Source organism: Oncorhynchus masou, chromosome 27, assembly GCF_036934945.1.
Source record: "Oncorhynchus masou masou isolate Uvic2021 chromosome 27, UVic_Omas_1.1, whole genome shotgun sequence".
Taxonomy (NCBI): domain Eukaryota; kingdom Metazoa; phylum Chordata; class Actinopteri; order Salmoniformes; family Salmonidae; genus Oncorhynchus; species Oncorhynchus masou.
This window is the reverse complement of record NC_088238.1, coordinates 51,432,108-51,449,128: the sequence shown is the minus strand read 5'-3', so window position 1 is coordinate 51,449,128 and position 17,021 is coordinate 51,432,108. Positions and strand designations below refer to the sequence as shown.

General features: G+C 42.2%; 1 pseudogene; it reads left to right on the top strand.

The window, feature by feature from the left end:
* The first annotated feature begins 1,385 nt into the window (after positions 1 to 1,385).
* On the top strand, positions 1,386 to 11,284 carry LOC135515521 (probable tRNA (uracil-O(2)-)-methyltransferase; annotated as a pseudogene).
* The last annotated feature ends 5,737 nt before the right edge of the window (positions 11,285 to 17,021 follow it).

The following is a 17,021-nucleotide window of genomic DNA, read 5'->3' as shown; positions in this document are numbered from 1 at the left end:
TCTGAAAAGAGACCATTGCTATATCAGATATTTTGTATTGTTTTGTAGCAGTGACGCATTGCTCAATTACCATTAATTTACCAAGTGGATTGAGAAATATAACGACCTAATGATACCAGGTTGCTATGTGATATACCGTTTCGAGAGAGCATGAGTATGTGGGAATAGTGGTAACCATAATTTTGTCTTTAAACGTATCTGTCACAGGGTTCAGAATGCAAATTCTTGAGCAAAAGGTTCTTAGTGTCAGTTTACAGCATGGGAAGCTCGTACTTTATGATGTGTGTGAGACCTGGAGGCTTGTGACATTTTTCTGTAGCCTTTTCTCACCTGACAATTGGGACCAGGATCCACCTCAGATGCTCCACAGATGAAAGGGGAAACTTTTTAGGGGTAAATTATCGTAATCTTTAGATGCTCTTTGTTTCACAGGAAGCATGTTCATAGTGCTGTAACAGTAATGTGAGGGAAGATGTTGAGATTAAAAATACAACAGCACTCTCTGCTGTTGGTTTTTCAAACAGCGCTCTTTTCTTCTGAGTCGCGCTTTCACGGCGTCATCAACCCGCGACAAAATTCCTTTGAAAATATAAGTCACCGGAAGTTGTTTTTTTTTGTTATTACGTTTGCAATGTATAATGTTTCAGTGCTATGCAATTTGCTATTATATCTAAACCATGTTGAAACTAAGTTGACAGACAAATGTAATACTCTTCCGGGAGGATTTTTGTCTGGCGTTAATGTTTAGATAAATAAACCACACGTTGTGAACAAATGTCTTTGTGGACGTCATGGATGTGATACGTCAGAGTCCAAGGATGTTCTTTCTTTAGTGAATAGTTGTATTGAACTTGAATATGACAAGCAGAGACTTGTATTTTTCTGTGAAGACATTCATTCCTAAAGTAAACTTATGGAACAACAGTACATAAAGACATACTCAAAAGTAAGGACATGCTAATGACAATAAGCTGCTTATCATTGAGTTCTGGCTGACTTTACGGCATGTGCACAACAACAGTTGGATGTGTGAAATGTTGTGTGTTCCTTTTTAAAAATCTTCACATTTTCAGACTTTGAATCTCAAAGAGTAAAGTAAGCTTCATACCAGTTGAGGAGAGTGCGGAAGGTACTGCGCTTCGAAGGAAGAACATCTATCAGATACACCTTCTGCCTGAGAACAATGATGAATGGTGAGTCTTTCCATGTTAGGATGTTTAATCTCAATGTCAGCTTCTGCGCCTAGCCTTCCATCAACCCAGTCATGCATGGACACATTGGACAGTGTCTACATTGATTTGCTCTGTTACACATCCTGCGGCCTGATGACTGGTTCAGTGACGGGGGACGGGGGGACGGGGGTCTACCCCTAACTGCCCTGGCTGGTTGAGGAGCTCCTGCCCAAACTGGTAAGCTGGGCCACAGAGAGTAGGACCAGTGAGTTCAGGAGCACCCCGTCCCTGCTGCCTGTAGAGAAGTACAACATCATGTGTACTAACAGCTGAAGGACAAGTACAAGGAGATGGTCTAATCTTTCGTAGTGTAGCGTCAAAAATGAGATTATTTGTAGCGGTTTGTTGTTGTTGAAGTTGTTTTCATGTTAATGTCCCAACATACTGTAATATCTGTCTTTGTTTAGGTTTGGCCTGAAGTAACAGACCCTGAGAAGTTTGTCCTTTGAATATATTGCCTTCGCTACATATCTTTTGATAGGCCTCCTCAGTATATGGACAGAATGCTAATATGTGTGAAATGACAGCTCTTATGACAATAACGCCATTGTTCTATCAGTGCACAGGTCCTATGGGGCGAGGAGCTAGCAGAGAAGGGTCTGATGGTCAAACAGCCCTTTGTGGATCTTGGTTATGGAAATGGTCTATGTATGATAAACACTACACTTGGTTGCCAGAACACAGCTACATAAAACAACCTGATATGCCCTGGTGCTGAATAATAACACCTGGACACCTGTGGAAAACTGACCTTTGTTTCCGATATTTTTCAGTTCACAAATGTCCACTGGATGCTTAATCAATGACACGGTGTAGCTGGTGTGTTGTAAGAAGCTTTAGGATGCGTCCCATATTGCACTGTATTCCCTTTATAGTGCACTACATTTGACAAGGGCCCGCAAATGAACGACAAACAAAAAACATTGATTTAAAAGTTTTCTTACATAAACATTTGTTTTACTCCCTCTTTCTCCCCAATTTTGATCTTGTCTCATCGCTGTAACTCCCCGGCGGGCGGGCGGGCAGTCGACCGCTGGGCCACTCATGAGTCCAACAGTAACTTTTCTTTGTCATTTATCAGACACTCTTATCCAGATGGACTTACAGTAGTGAGTGCATACATTTTCATATTTGTATTGGTTCCCCAGGGGAATCGAACCCATTACCCTGGCATTGCAATTGCAATGTCTGCAGAAGTAATGGGGTGTCAACTATGACATCAAATCAAATTTTATTGGTCGCATACACAGCAGATGTTAATGCGAGTGTAGCGAAATGCTTGTGCTTCTAGTTCCGACCATGCAGCAATATCTAACAAGTAATCTAACAATTTCACAACAACTACCTTATACACACAAGTGTAAAGGAATGAATATGTACATATAAATCAATGGATGAGCGATGGCCGAACGGGATAAGCAAGATGCAGTAGATGGTGTTGAGTACAGTATATACATATGAGATGAGTAATGTAGGGTATGTAAACATTATATAAAGTGGCATTGTTTAAAGTGACTAGTGATACATTTATTACATCCAATTTTTAATTATTAAGTAGAGATTTGAGTCGGTATGTTGGCAGCAGCCACTCAATGTTAGTGATGGCTGTTTAACAGTCTGATGTCTTTGAGATAGAAGCTGTTTTTCAGTCTCTCGGTCCCAGCTTTGAATCACCTGTACTGACCTCGCCTTCTGGATGATAGCGGGGTGAACAGGCAGTGGCTCGGGTGGTTGCTTTCCTTGATGATCTTTTTTTTGGTTTTTGGCCTTCCTGTGACATCGGGTGGTGTACATTCACTTTGAAAAAATCTATTTTGGTTATTGAACTACTGTAAGTGAAGTGGATTTACACCTGGTAACGGAATTTCATCATGGGTCTCTGATCTTTAATACACAGAAATGGATGTGAGTGTCATTATCGTCATGGTGATGTATCCTCAATTAGGTACACAAAGGTAGAAATATGCAATATTTTCCTTTGCATAATTGCGTATTATTCTACACACTATTTTAACGAGCTCCCCTACCAAACAAGACCACATTTGGTTGGTCTGCACCGGACTAAATCTTAACCAATAATAAACACCTATGTTTCACAAGTTCAGACATCAAGGTACAGCACAGTAGAGTACAGTAAAGTATAGTCAAGTAGAGTACAGTACATTAGTGTACTCAACTCTAGTGTACTCTAGTGTGTACTGTACACTACTCTACTTTACAGTACAGGACTGTATTGTACTTAATTATATTCTACTTTTACTGAACTTTACTCTAATTTTCTTTACTGTGCTGTACTGTACGAGAGCTGGGACGATAAACTGAAAATGATCGACACCAACCAATCACTTATTGCAGCCATTTTGCTGATACTGTTCATTACTATAAGTAGCCTATACTAAAGAAATATGAAGTTTGAGATGAAATACAATTGTAGTAGTACTTTAAAGGATAATAAAAAAGGGCAATTTTTCCCGAAATTGATTTTTGTCGATATCACCAAGCTCTATACTGTACTATACTTTTCTTTACGGTACTGTGCTGTCCAAACTTGTGGAACAGATGTCTATGATTGGTTCAGACCAAATCTGAACCAATCATGGAAGTCTATATTTGGCCCAAATGAAGACCTGTCCAGATGTCTGTGCATGTTGAAATCAGGGCTGGTCCAGACCAGACAAAATAATTATGTCTATGGATGTTGAAATCAAGGCCAGTTCGGACTGATCAAATTTCAACTACTTTTTAACATCCTGGGATATCAGTTGTCGATTGGTGCTCAGTTTGTGTGGATGTTGGTTACAGTAAATGGAAAGAGAGGGGGCTCATGGGTAGGTGGCATGTAAGAACTGAGATATGTGATATTAATTGGAGAGAAGAGTGAGAGGGAGGTGTAGTCCAGACCTTTCGCACTCTTGCTTTTACCACCACAAAGAGGAAGACCCAACTGTGATTTGCAACTACTATGATTTCCCATTGCAACCAATTCAGTTTCAGAAATTCTGTTACCGATTCTTCTGAAATTCTGTTGACGATTTGGTAACAGGATTTCAAATTTGTCACGTCCATTCCCGCTCACGCGCTCAACGTCGCCAATTTACTTACTTATGGGCCTTGCGACCATTACGCACACCTGGCAACAATTATTACGCAGACCTGCATCCCATCAGTCACACCTGGAATTCATTACCACCTTGATTACTTATCATTTATCTTTGCGCTCTGTTCTGTCAGTCGTCAGGTAGTATTGTTTATATTTCATTGTTTTATTTGTCTCTTGTTTTATAATGTTCATTATTATTAAGCTCACTGCACTTGTTTCCTGACTCCCTGCATCTACATTCATTTTAATAATTCATAAACAAAATTGATATCAGTAAAAACACTAACTTATTGATAGATCTACCTTTACTTGTTACTTCTGTGAACTTTCATTATCCTCCCTCAAGAGGGAGAGAAATGACAATATCTTAAAGATAAGTGGATTTTTGATGATGGAATTTCAAAGCACAAGGCAATGTTTTATAAAGGCCAAAAGATTCTGCGAAACTAAATGTGTTTATTAGTTGGCAGGGGTCTTTACTTTAATATGGTTTGCTGTATTTTTAATACCTTTTAAGACTTTCTGGTAGATGTTGTGAAAGGCCCCTTTTCCATCTGTTAGAAAATAAATCAGTCTTAGCTTTTTCAGAATTTGTTCTTGAAAAATGTACATATATATACCTTAATAAATAAAATGCTTTACTCTTAGCTTTCATTTGACATGCTCCTATGAACTTCACATGTTGGTGCTCATGGCTTGGAATTGACCATAGTGCACTATATACGGAATAGGGTTCCATTTGGGATGCGGACTTAATCCGCGCCAATTTCATGCCGGTGTTCTATTCAATCAGTGACGTGATTTAACGTCTAATCAAAATGCTGGATAGCCGTGATTGAAATGACACACTGGGGTTAGGTGAATTGTGTCTTTGTGTATCCACCGTTCAGTTATGCGCTCTGATGAAGTGATTAGGGACTGACTGACCGTCATACCTGCTTGTGTTTCAGTACCCTGGAAAGGGCATCGATGTGAGGAAACAGAAGATCTGGAATAGGTACGGCCCGTGAACCTATCGAGAGGTGAGGAAGGGCTAAATGAAACACTGTTTTATTCAGCTTTGATCATTTAGCGCTTGTTACTTTAGAGGGTGTATATTCTGCATGAGCCTCATAATACCCTTTAATAGACCCCAAGATCAACTTCATTTTGAGGGCTTTGTGGATATTTGGAATTCCCATTTTTTCTTCTTCTAAGAAACCAAAACTATTGCACTATTTGAAATATTTGTGAATACCAAATTAATTCAGATGATGTGTACAGTCGGTATTATAGCGGTAATATATTAACTATTTTGTTCACCTTTTCAAATTAAGTCACATGTAGCCTAAGTCTAAACTCTTATAGACACATGGAATTGCACGTGGGGTTGCAGGGAACCAGTGCTCTGCTGTGCTTTACTTTCCCCCTGCCGCACCCCTTCAATGTTTCATCTGAAGACATGCTGCTCTCTTTCCCTTTACTGTAACCAACATCCTCACCCACTGAGCAACAACCGTCACCGGACGTTGAAAAGTAGTTGAAATTTCATCTACAGATCCAATTTTTTGGTCCAGTCTGGACCAGCCTTGATTTCAATTAGGGCCCAGGGCATTAATATAACATCGTTATAGCACCCTATTTTCTACATAGTGCGGTACTTTTGATCAGACCCCTACGGGCCCTATGGGGCCCTGGGCAAAAGTAGTGCACTACAAAGGGAATACCGGGTCATTTGGGACATAACCTGAGAGAAAAGGGAGTTGTGCTAAATTAGGGCCTCAAAAAATAACTTGTTCTCTCAGACATTTCATCTCAGGTGTCAGACAGTCAGAGCTGTGAAGTCAATTAAATTCAGTCCAACATGCTGTCATGAGAGAATTTAGCCACCTCAGTTCCCCAGCATCGTATAAATGACAATCTCATCTTCTCTCTTTGGCATACGGGAGTGCAGTTCACCTTAGGTTCCCCCGTGTTGTTGTTTTTTACATCATTATAGTTATATAGACTACAGTCGCGAGGATAGCCCATGTGTTTATTATATCAGACCCAGAAGTCTGGACAGTGGGCACCCCATTGTGATTTCCCTGCTGTGGAAAAGCTATTACCCTCTTACCAACAAATGACAGCACAATACCAGTCAATCAATCACCAAGGGCTCTCCACTCTAGATTATCAACTTCAAAACTGTTCTGTTGATTTTGTATAAGTGTTTAACATGGCCTACTTAGCTTACATAGAGATTATTGTTACAGTACTGCACCACATTATGCAACATATTCAAGACACTCAACCTTTGTTTTGTTTGCAGCTAGGGATAGTATGCCAAGGTACGTGTGAACAGTGGGCAGCTGGCAGCAGGTTGGCATTTATTGTCAGGAATCTTGCCCTGGGGGAAGCTCTGCACAGTGGTCACTAGCTGGCACAGGCACAAATTCATAAAATCTGATTTTTAACCTAACCTTAACCACATTGCCAACCTTAACCTTTATGATATAGACAATTTTGACTTTGCAGCTGACCCATCTAGCAGAAATGGCTCAGTTCTGCCTCCAGGGCAAGATTCAGGACAAACGTCATCCTGCAGGGTCCCAGGGCCTTAATATCAAATCACATTTTATTTGTCACATGCGCCAAAAAGAACAGGTAGACCTTACAGGGAAATGCTTATTTATAAGCCCTTAACCAACAATGCAGTTCAAGAAATAGAGTTAAGAAAATATTTACTAAAAAAACTAATGTAAAACATTAAATGTAACACAATAAAATAACAATAACGAGGCTATATACAGGGGGTACTGAGTCAATGTGTGGGGGTACAGGTTAGTCCAGGTAATTTGTACATGAAGGTAGCATTGAAACAAAGGGGGGTCAATGTAAATAGTCTGGGTTTCCATTTGATTAATTGTTCAGCAGTCTTATGGCTGGGGGATAGAAGTTGTTAAGGAGCCTTTTGGACCTAGACTTGGTGCCCCGGTATCATTTGCCGTGCGGTAGCAAAGAGAACTGTCTATGACTTGGGTGACTGGAGTCTTTGACCATTTTTTTGGGCCTTCCTCTGACACCACCTAGTATATAGGTCATGGATGGCAGGAAGCTTGGCCCCAGTGATGTAATATAATATCACTACAGCGTTTACAGCTGTCCGTTAGAGATGAATGGGATAACTTGGGCTATTGGCAATGTGGAATTAGTCTGGACCTGGACTGGCCTCCTAGACTGTTATTAATGGTTTGTCCATAGACTCTGTGTTTGTGCACTGATGTGAGCATAAGGTTGATTGCACATGAACATTTATTTAGTGACTAAGAGGAAACGGAGATACTGTATTTGTTTGTTGTTGCCTCTGTTTTAGCCAATATACTAAAATAGTGAATCCTAAGCAGAGCTGAAATCTAAAAATACTATGCTAAAATGTCACAATACCGGTAAAAATGTAGGCACAAAACCTTTCATCCGACCGACCATACAGTGTTTGCACACAATTAGTAGGCTAGTTGACTAGAGGAATGAATTACACGGAATGAGATTGTGGAAATTATTGCATTTTATGGTTCTTGTGTTCCTTTCAAACTTACATGAGGCAATTGTTTAGCTTGTTTAGCTAGGGACTTGCTGTACCTTTCACTAAAGGCTTGGGGATCTGTCAGGATCTGCGCCCTGTCCTTTCTGGTGTCCTTATCCTCGGTGATATATTATGATGGGTGTCAAGACTAGAGCATGGTGATGGGATTAGGATGTGTCTGGACTAGAACATGGTGATGGGATAGGATGTGTCTAGACTAGAACACGGTGATGGTATAGGATGTGTCTAGACTAGAACATGGTGATGGGATAGGATGGTGTCTGGACTAGAACATGGTGATGGGATAGGATGGTGTCTGGACTAGAACATGGCGATGGGATAAGATGGTGTCTGGACTAGAACATGGTGATGGGATATGATGGTGTCTGGACTAGAACATGGTGATGGGGTATGATGGTGTGTAGACTAGAACATGGTGATGGGATAAGATGGTGTCTGGACTAGAACATGGTGATGGGATAAGATGGTGTCTGGACTAGAACATGGTGATGGGATATGATGGTGTGTGGACTAGAACATGGTGATGGGATAAGATGGTGTCTGGACTAGAACATGGTGATGGGGTATGATGGTGTGTAGACTAGAACATGGTGATGGGATATGATGGTGTCTAGACTAGAACATGGTGATGGGATATGATGGTGTGTGGACTAGAACATGGTGATGGGATAAGATGGTGTCTGGACTAGAACATGGTGATGGGATATGATGGTGTCTAGACTAGAACATGGTGATGGGATATGATGGTGTCTAGACTAGAACATGGTGATGGGATATGATGGTGTCTGGACTAGAACATGGTGATGGGATAAGATGGTGTCTGGACTAGAACATGGTGATGGGATAAGATGGTGTCTGGACTAGAACATGGTGATGGGATATGATGTGTATACTAGAACATGAAGTGGTCTCCAACTCCTGAAAGGGCTTTCGTTGTTGTCATTTTATCTAGTTTCCCTAGTTCACAGGTTTAGGCTAAAATCATTTATGTACTTGTTTACTTTTGTTGTGTTGTATAAGACCAGTTATTTAATTAGGCCCTACATGGCAATAGGCACATAATGTTGGTTTAAATTAAATACAAATAAATTGAATTTGTAACCTCATCTGACTCATTATTTCAGATCACCCTTCCTTAATTATACGCACCCTGACACTAAATGAGCTGGGATAACAATATCAAGATGTTATCCTCCTTCAATATTAAAAGTTGGCAACAGAGTTCTTTAGCGACCGAGAGCGGCTGGGTGTGTCACAAGTCATTTGTCATTTAAAAAAATTAATGATTCAAAAATCTAATTACGGTCGTTGGCGGTGCGTCTCTCTGATCTAAAGAAGCCTCTTGTACTTTTGGGTGTGGGTTGTATTCTAGGAAATCACTCCCAGTGATGGATTCTTATTCCTGGACACAGACTGGCTGATTGGAAAACACTCAGAGGAGCTCTCGCCATGGATCCCCGTTATAGCGGCCAGGCAAGTCATCAGCAGACACAATTTGGCTTATCCGCCTCAAGTGGCTGCTGATCTATTGAATTTGAAATCATGTTACTTTCATGAGTTGGGTTGGTTTGGGGAGAGGGGGATTGGTAGGTATGTTGTTGTGTGAAGGGACTTGTTTGATGCGGCGGCCATCTGATGGTGATGTTGAGCTTGGCGCTTGAAGTTAGTCTCTGGTTTGAAAGCTCCCAACAGTACTTAACGATGCCTCATAGCTCCATAGGCTTTAAATTTTCCTCATTTTTCTTACACCCAACTTTGAGTAAGTTATGCCTAATTCAGTTGTTCCTACAGTATGTTCTCACCTCTATGATGTCTGCTACCTCAGCTTGGCCAGGGTTCTCTAAGACTAAACCAGGAAAATAAAGGATAGTTTTGATGTGTCATTTCTGTCACTTTCCTCACACTAGGTCATCCTTCTCCGGCCGGTACATTGTTCTGCCGTTTCTTTGACTTCTATGGGAAATACCAGCGGTGACAGTTTCAGAAGTCCCAGTATAAGGAATACATTGACTTCATCTCTGAGATCAGCACAGCCTGTGGGTTCAACACAGAGGAGGACTGCCTGAGAATCCCCTCCACAAAGCGGATATGCTAATGGAGCGGCAGGTAGCCTAGTGGTTAGAGCGTTGGGCTAGTAAACGAAAGGTTGCTGGATCGAATCCCAGAGATGATAAGATAAAAATCTGTCGTTCTGCCCCTGAACAAGGCAGTTAACCCACTGTTCCCTGGTAGGCTGTCATTGTGAATAAGAATGTGTTGTTAACTGACTTGCCTAGTTAAATAAAGGTTCAATTTAAAAAAATAACACCCATACTTGAACACATGGTCCCGTGTGGCTCAGTTGGTAGAGCATGATGCTTACAACGTCAGGGTTCAATTCCCATTGGGAAAAGTACAAAAATGTATGCACTCACTACTGTTAGTCGCTCTGGATAAGAGCATCTCCTAAAACACAAAAAATAATAATAAAAAATACAAATAAATTAAAAAACACAGAGTATGCTAACATAAGCCAGTCACATTGTTTTAATCTAACCCCTTACTCTGCAGGTGTGTCTGGTAGGAAAGTCAAGGAGCTACCAGCTGTCGGACGAGTGGAGAGCCAAGTATATACAGGGTCGTCAGACCTGGTCTGAGGTCACAGTACAAGGGTCAAACGTCGAGGGGGAAGCTGAGACTGACAGGTCCGATGGGAACAACTGGGGAGCTGGGTTCCAGCCCCGAGAGAGGATTGAGACTGTGTGGAATTGCGCCGCCCTCCCCCGGGATTTTGTAGATGGTATAGTCCTACGTATGGCCAACACTCTGCTTGGTCGACTGACAAGGGCGGGGATGTCCCTGATGCCTGGAGCACTGGAGGTAAGGGAATAGGACTTAATAACTAAACTGTCAATCAAATCACAAGGTAATCTGTCCTTCAAAACACTGACCTGTCATTGAGGTCATATTAGGTTTAGGAATAAATAACAAAAAGTACATATCTGCTCTGTGGATCATTACTATAATGAAGTATATTGGGTTTATGTACACTACATGGTGTATAGTTGACTCGGTGGAATTCAGGAATGTTAAGGTCATGATAGGTCCCTTATGTCCTTCTCGCCCCCCCACCAAGGCCCCTGGTGGTGCAGTGCGACCCTGCTTTGAACCCTGGAAGTGTTTCATCCTCTGCCAGCTACATCCTGTGTACCACACACACCGCCCCCATCTCTCCTTTATCAACCCCTCCAGATTCTCCCCTCCCCTCATCCTACACACACACACCTTCACCCGAGGTATGACAGATGAGATAAGGAGACGAAGTGTACTCTGATTAAAACAGAAGAATCTCTTTCAGGACTGGAATTAGAGAGACAGACAGAAAGGTAGAGTCGGGAGGGAATGAAAAGGGAGGGGGTGAAAAATAGGATGGAGAGACAGAGCGCCTGTAACCCGGGATGGAGATGAATAATGCATTCTGATCCATCTTTTATGGATGACTCTGTATTTGTGTTCTCCTATGGTGCTGCTCTGAAAAGAGGGAGGGTAAGTGGTGCAGGGGGGGGGGGCTGGGACACTGACAGCAACTAGCCCGCGAATTTCACTGTCTCTCTCTCAATAGATGTGACAATCAATGGACAAGCTAAACAATTGCCTCATGCAAGTTTGAAAGAAACACAAGAACCATAAGATGCAATAATTTCCACAATCATACTGTGTAATTCATTCTTCTAGTCGACTAGCATACTAATTGTGTACAAACACTGTATGGTCGGATGAAAGGTTTTGTGCCTACATTTTTACCGGTATTGTGACATTTTTGTATTGTATTTTTAGTTGGCAGTAATGCTTAGTATTCACTGTTTTAGTATACGGGCTAAAACAGACAACAAACAAATACAGTATCTCTGTTTCCTCTTAGTCACTAAATAAATGTTAACGTGCAATCAACCTTGTGCTCACAGCAGTGCACAAACACAGAGTCTATGGACAATCCATTAATAACAGTCTAGGAGGCCAGGCCAGGTCCAGACTAATTCCACATTGTCAATAGCCCCAGTTATCCCATTCATCTCAATTAGCAGTGTAGGCTATGGTCACAAAAGGGCAGCTGTAAACGTTGTAATGATGTTATCGTAGGGTCCTGGGCCCCCACAGGTTGAAGTTTGTCCTGAATCTGGCCCTGGAGGCAGAACTGAGCCATTTCCACTAGATGGGCCAGCTACAAAGTCAAAATTGTCAATATCATAAAGGTTAGGGTTGGCAATGTGTTTAAGGTTAGGTTTAAAATCAGAATTTATGAATTTGTGCCTGTGCCAGCTAATGACCACTTTGCAGAGCTTCCTCCAGTTTGCAGAGCTTCCTTCCTTCCTGACAATAAATGCCAACCTGCTGCCAGCTGCCCACTGTTCACACGTACCTTGGCATACTATCCCTAGCTGCAAACAAAACAAAGGTTGAGTGTCATGAATATGTTGCATAATGTGGTGCGGTACTGTAACAATAATCTCTATGTAAGCTAAATAGGCCATGTTTAACACTTTTATACAAAATCAACAGAACAGTTTTGAAGTTGATAATCTAGAGTGGAGGGTCATTGGTGATTGATTGACTGGTATTGTGCTGTCATTTGATGTCACTGATGTTCTGAAAAAGCTGCAAAATCTGGACCCCTACAAATCAGCCGGGCTAGACAATCTGGACCCTTTCTTTCTAAAATTATCTGACGAAATTGTTGCAACCCCTATTACTAGCCTGTTCAACCTCTCTTTCGTGTCGTCTGAGATTCCCAAAGATTGGAAAGCCGCTGCGGTCATCCCCCTCTTCAAAGGGGGAGGACACTCTTGACCCAAACTGCTACAGACCTATATCTATCCTACCCTGCCTTTTTACGGTCTTCGAAAGCCAAGTTAACAAACAGATCACCGACCATTTTGAATCCCACCGCACCTTCTCCCCTGTGCAATCTGGTTTCAGAGCTGGTCATGGGTGCACCTCAGCCACTCTCAAGGTCCTAAACGATATCTTAGCCGCCATCGATAAGAAACAATACTGTGCAGCCGTATTCATTGACCTGGCCAAGGCTTTCGACTCTGTCAATCACCACATCCTCATCGGCAGACTCGACAGCCTTGGTTTCTCAAACGATTGCCTCGCCTGGTTCACCAATTACTTCTCTGATAGAGTTCAGTGTGTCAAATCGGAGGGCCTGTTGTCCGGGTCTCTAGCAGTCTCTATGGGGGTGCCACAGGGTTAAATTCTTGGGCCGACTCTCTTCTCTGTATACATCAATGATGTCGCTCTTGCTGCTGGTGAGTCTCTGATCCACCTCTACACAGATGACACAATTCTGTATACTTCTGGCCCTTCTTTGGACACTGTGTAAACAACCCTCCAGACTAGCTTCAATGCCATACAACTCTCCTTCCATGGCCTCCAACTGCTCGTAAATACAAGTAAAACCATATGCATGCTCTTCAACAGATCGCTGCCTGCACCTGCCCGCCCATCCAGCATCACTACTCTGGACGGTTCTGATATGTGGACAACTACAAATATCTAGGTGTCTGGTTAGACTGTAAACTCTCCTTCCAGACTCACATCAAACATCTCCAATCCAAAGTTTAATCTAGAATTGACTTCCTATTTCGCAACAAAGCATCCTTCACTCATGCTGCCAAACATACCCTCCTAAAACTGACCATCCTACCGATCCTCGACTTCGGCGATGTCATTTACAAAATAGCCTCCAATAGTCAACTCAATAAATTGGATGAAGTCTATCACAATGCCATCTGTTTTGTCACCAAAGCCCCATATACTACCCACCACTGCGACCTGTATGCTCTCGTTGGCTGGCCCTCGCTTCATTCCTGTCGCCAAACCCACTGGCTCCAGGTCATCTACAAGACCCTGCTAGGTAAAGTCCCCCCTTATCTCAGCTCGCTGGTCACCATAGCAGCACCCACCTGTAGCATTCGCTCCAGCAGGTATATCTCTCTGGTCACCCCCAAAACCAATTCTTCCTTTGGCCGCCTCTCCTTCCAGTTCTCTGCTGTCAATGACTGGAACGAACTACAAAAATCTTTGAAACTGGAAACACATCTCCCTCACTAGCTTTAAGTACCAGCGGTCAGAGCAGCTCACATATTACTGCACCTGTACATAGCCCATCTATAATTTAGCCCAAACAACTACCTCTTCCCCTACTGTATTTATTTTGCTCCTTTGCACCCCATTATTTATATTTCTACTTCGCACATTCTTCCACCGCAAATCTACCATTCCAGTGTTTTACTTGCTATATTGTACTTGCTATATTCGCCACAATGTCCTTTTCTTGCCTTTACCTCCCTTATCTCACCTCATTTGCTCACATTGTATATAAACTTATTTTTCTACTGTATGTTTGTTTTACTCCATGTGTAACTCTGTGTTGTTGTATGTGTCAAACTGCTTTGCTTTATCTTGACCAGGTCGTAATTGTAAATGAGAACTTGTTCTCAACTTCCCTACCTGGTTAAATAAAAAAGGTTGGTAAGAGGGTAATAGCTGTTCCACAGCAGGGAAATCACAATGGGGTGCCCACTGTCCACACTTCTGGGTCTGATATAATAAACACATGGGCTATCCTCGCGACTGTAGTCTATATAACTATACTGATGTAAAAAACAACAACAACACGGGGGAACCTAAGGTGAACTGCACTCCCGTATGCCAAAGAGAGAAGATGAGTTTGTCATTTATATGAACCAAAGGTCGAAACACATTGAATTCTCCATGTAGAAAGGAAAGTAAAGCCAGAAATACCTTAATCTCCATGAAATGGAACTTAAAGGTTGGCTAGCTGCTCTGCTGCAAACTCCACTGGGAATTCATATCTTGGCTTACACATATTGTGGAAACACAAAAATAGTTTTTGGCCATGCATACCCATTATCTAAGGCAGCCTGGGGAATGGGTTAATTTTAATACCTCCCTCTCTCCTAACTCGTTGGTATCTGAAATGACGCTGGGGAACTTGGTGGTGAAATGTTCTCTTATGACAGCATGTTGGACTGAGTTTAATTGACTTCACAGCTCTGACTGTCTTGACACCTGAGATGAACTTTCTGAGAGAACAAGTTCTTTTTTGAGGCTCTAATTTAGCACAACTCCCTTATCTCTCAGGTTGTGTCCCAAATGGCACTGTATTCCCTTTGTAGTGCACTACTTTTGACCAGGGCCCCATTTTTGGCTTTGGTCAAAAGTAGTGCACTATGTAGGAAATAGGGTGCCATTTGGGACGCTGGCTGTGCCATCCCAAAAGTCTCTCCAGTCTCTCTTACATTTCATCCTTCTCCTACTACTCCATTTTTGAACCCTGAACCACCACCTTCTCCCTTTTTATTCCAAATGCACTCTCTCACTCTCTCCTCTTCAGGCAGTCTGTCAGGGAGAGAGGTGTTGGAGTAGGAGACTCTACGGGTCTTAAAGAAGGAGTGTGGAGGTCTGTACACCTGCTCAATGACAACCACCAGGTCTTCAGAGGTAGGTGCAGTACAAACTCAGCATCCAGACTAGTGTTGAAAAATGATGACAACTTTCCAGGATTTTCAGTAGTCCCGGTTGGAAGACTGGAATCTGGTAGGAATACGCAGGAAATCCAGAATCCTCCCACCAAAATGTCAGGAAAACCTGATTTGGGAATGTTACTAGAATGTTTTTACCCTAATCCAGACATTATCTCAACAAAGCTCTGAGCTCCATATTTGGCTATAACCAGCGATGATATAGATCCAGTTTTAACCAGAGATATATTTTCATCATAGGTACACTTCAACTATGACAGACAGAATGAGAAAAAAATCCAGAAAATCACATTGTATGATTTTTAATGAATTTATTTGCAAATTATGGTGGAAAATAAGTATTTGGTCACCTACAAACAAGCAAGATTTCTGGCTCTCACAGACCTGTAACTTCTTCTTTAAGAGGCTCCTCTGTCCTCCACTCGTTACCTGTATTAATGGCACCTGTTTGAACTTGTTATCAGTATAAAAGACACCTGTCCACAACCTCAAACAGTCACACTCCAAACTCCACTATGGCCAAGACCAAAGAGCTGTCAAAGGACACCAGAAACAAAATTGTAGACCTGCACCAGGCTGGGAAGACTGAATCTGCAATAGGTAAGCAGCTTGGTTTGAAGAAATCAACTGTGGGAGCAATTATTAGGAAATGGAAGACATACAAGACCACTGATAATCTCCCTCGATCTGGGGCTCCACGCAAGATCTCACCCCGTGTGGTCAAAATGATCACAAGAACGGTGAGCAAAAATCCCAGAACCACACGGGGGGACCTAGTGAATGACCTGCAGAGAGCTGGGACCAAAGTAACAAAGCCTACCATCAGTAACACACTACGCCGCAGGGACTCAAATCCTGCAGTGCCAGACGTGTCCCCCTGCTTAAGCCAGTACATGTCCAGGCCCGTCTGAAGTTTGCTAGAGAGCATTCGGATGATCCAGAAGAAGATTGGGAGAATGTCATATGGTCAGATGAAACCAAAATAGAACTTTTTGGTAAAAACTCAACTCGTCGTGTTTGGAGGACAAAGAATGCTGAGTTGCATCCAAAGAACACCATACCTACTGTGAAGCATGAGGGTGGAAACATCATGCTTTGGGGCTGTTTTTCTGCAAAGGAACCAGGATGACTGATCCGTGTAAAGGAAAGAATGAATGGGGCCATGTATCGTGAGATTTTGAGTGAAAACCTCCTTCCATCAGCAAGGGCATTGAAGATGAAACGTGCCTGGGTCTTTCAGCATGACAATGATCCCAAACACACTGCCCAGGCAACAAAGGAGTGGCTTCGTAAGAAGCATTTCAAGGTCCTGGCGTGGCCTAGCCAGTCTCCAGATCTCAACCCCATAGAAAATCTTTGGAGGGAGTTGAAAGTCCATGTTGCCCAGCAACAGCCCCAAAACATCACTGCTCTGGAGGAGATCTGCATGGAGGAATGGGCCAAAATACCAGCAACAGTGTGTGAAAACCTTGTGAAGACTTACAGAAAACGTTTGACCTCTGTCATTGCCAACAAAGGGTATATAACAAAGTATTGAGAAACTTTTGTTATTGACCAAATACTTATTTTCCACC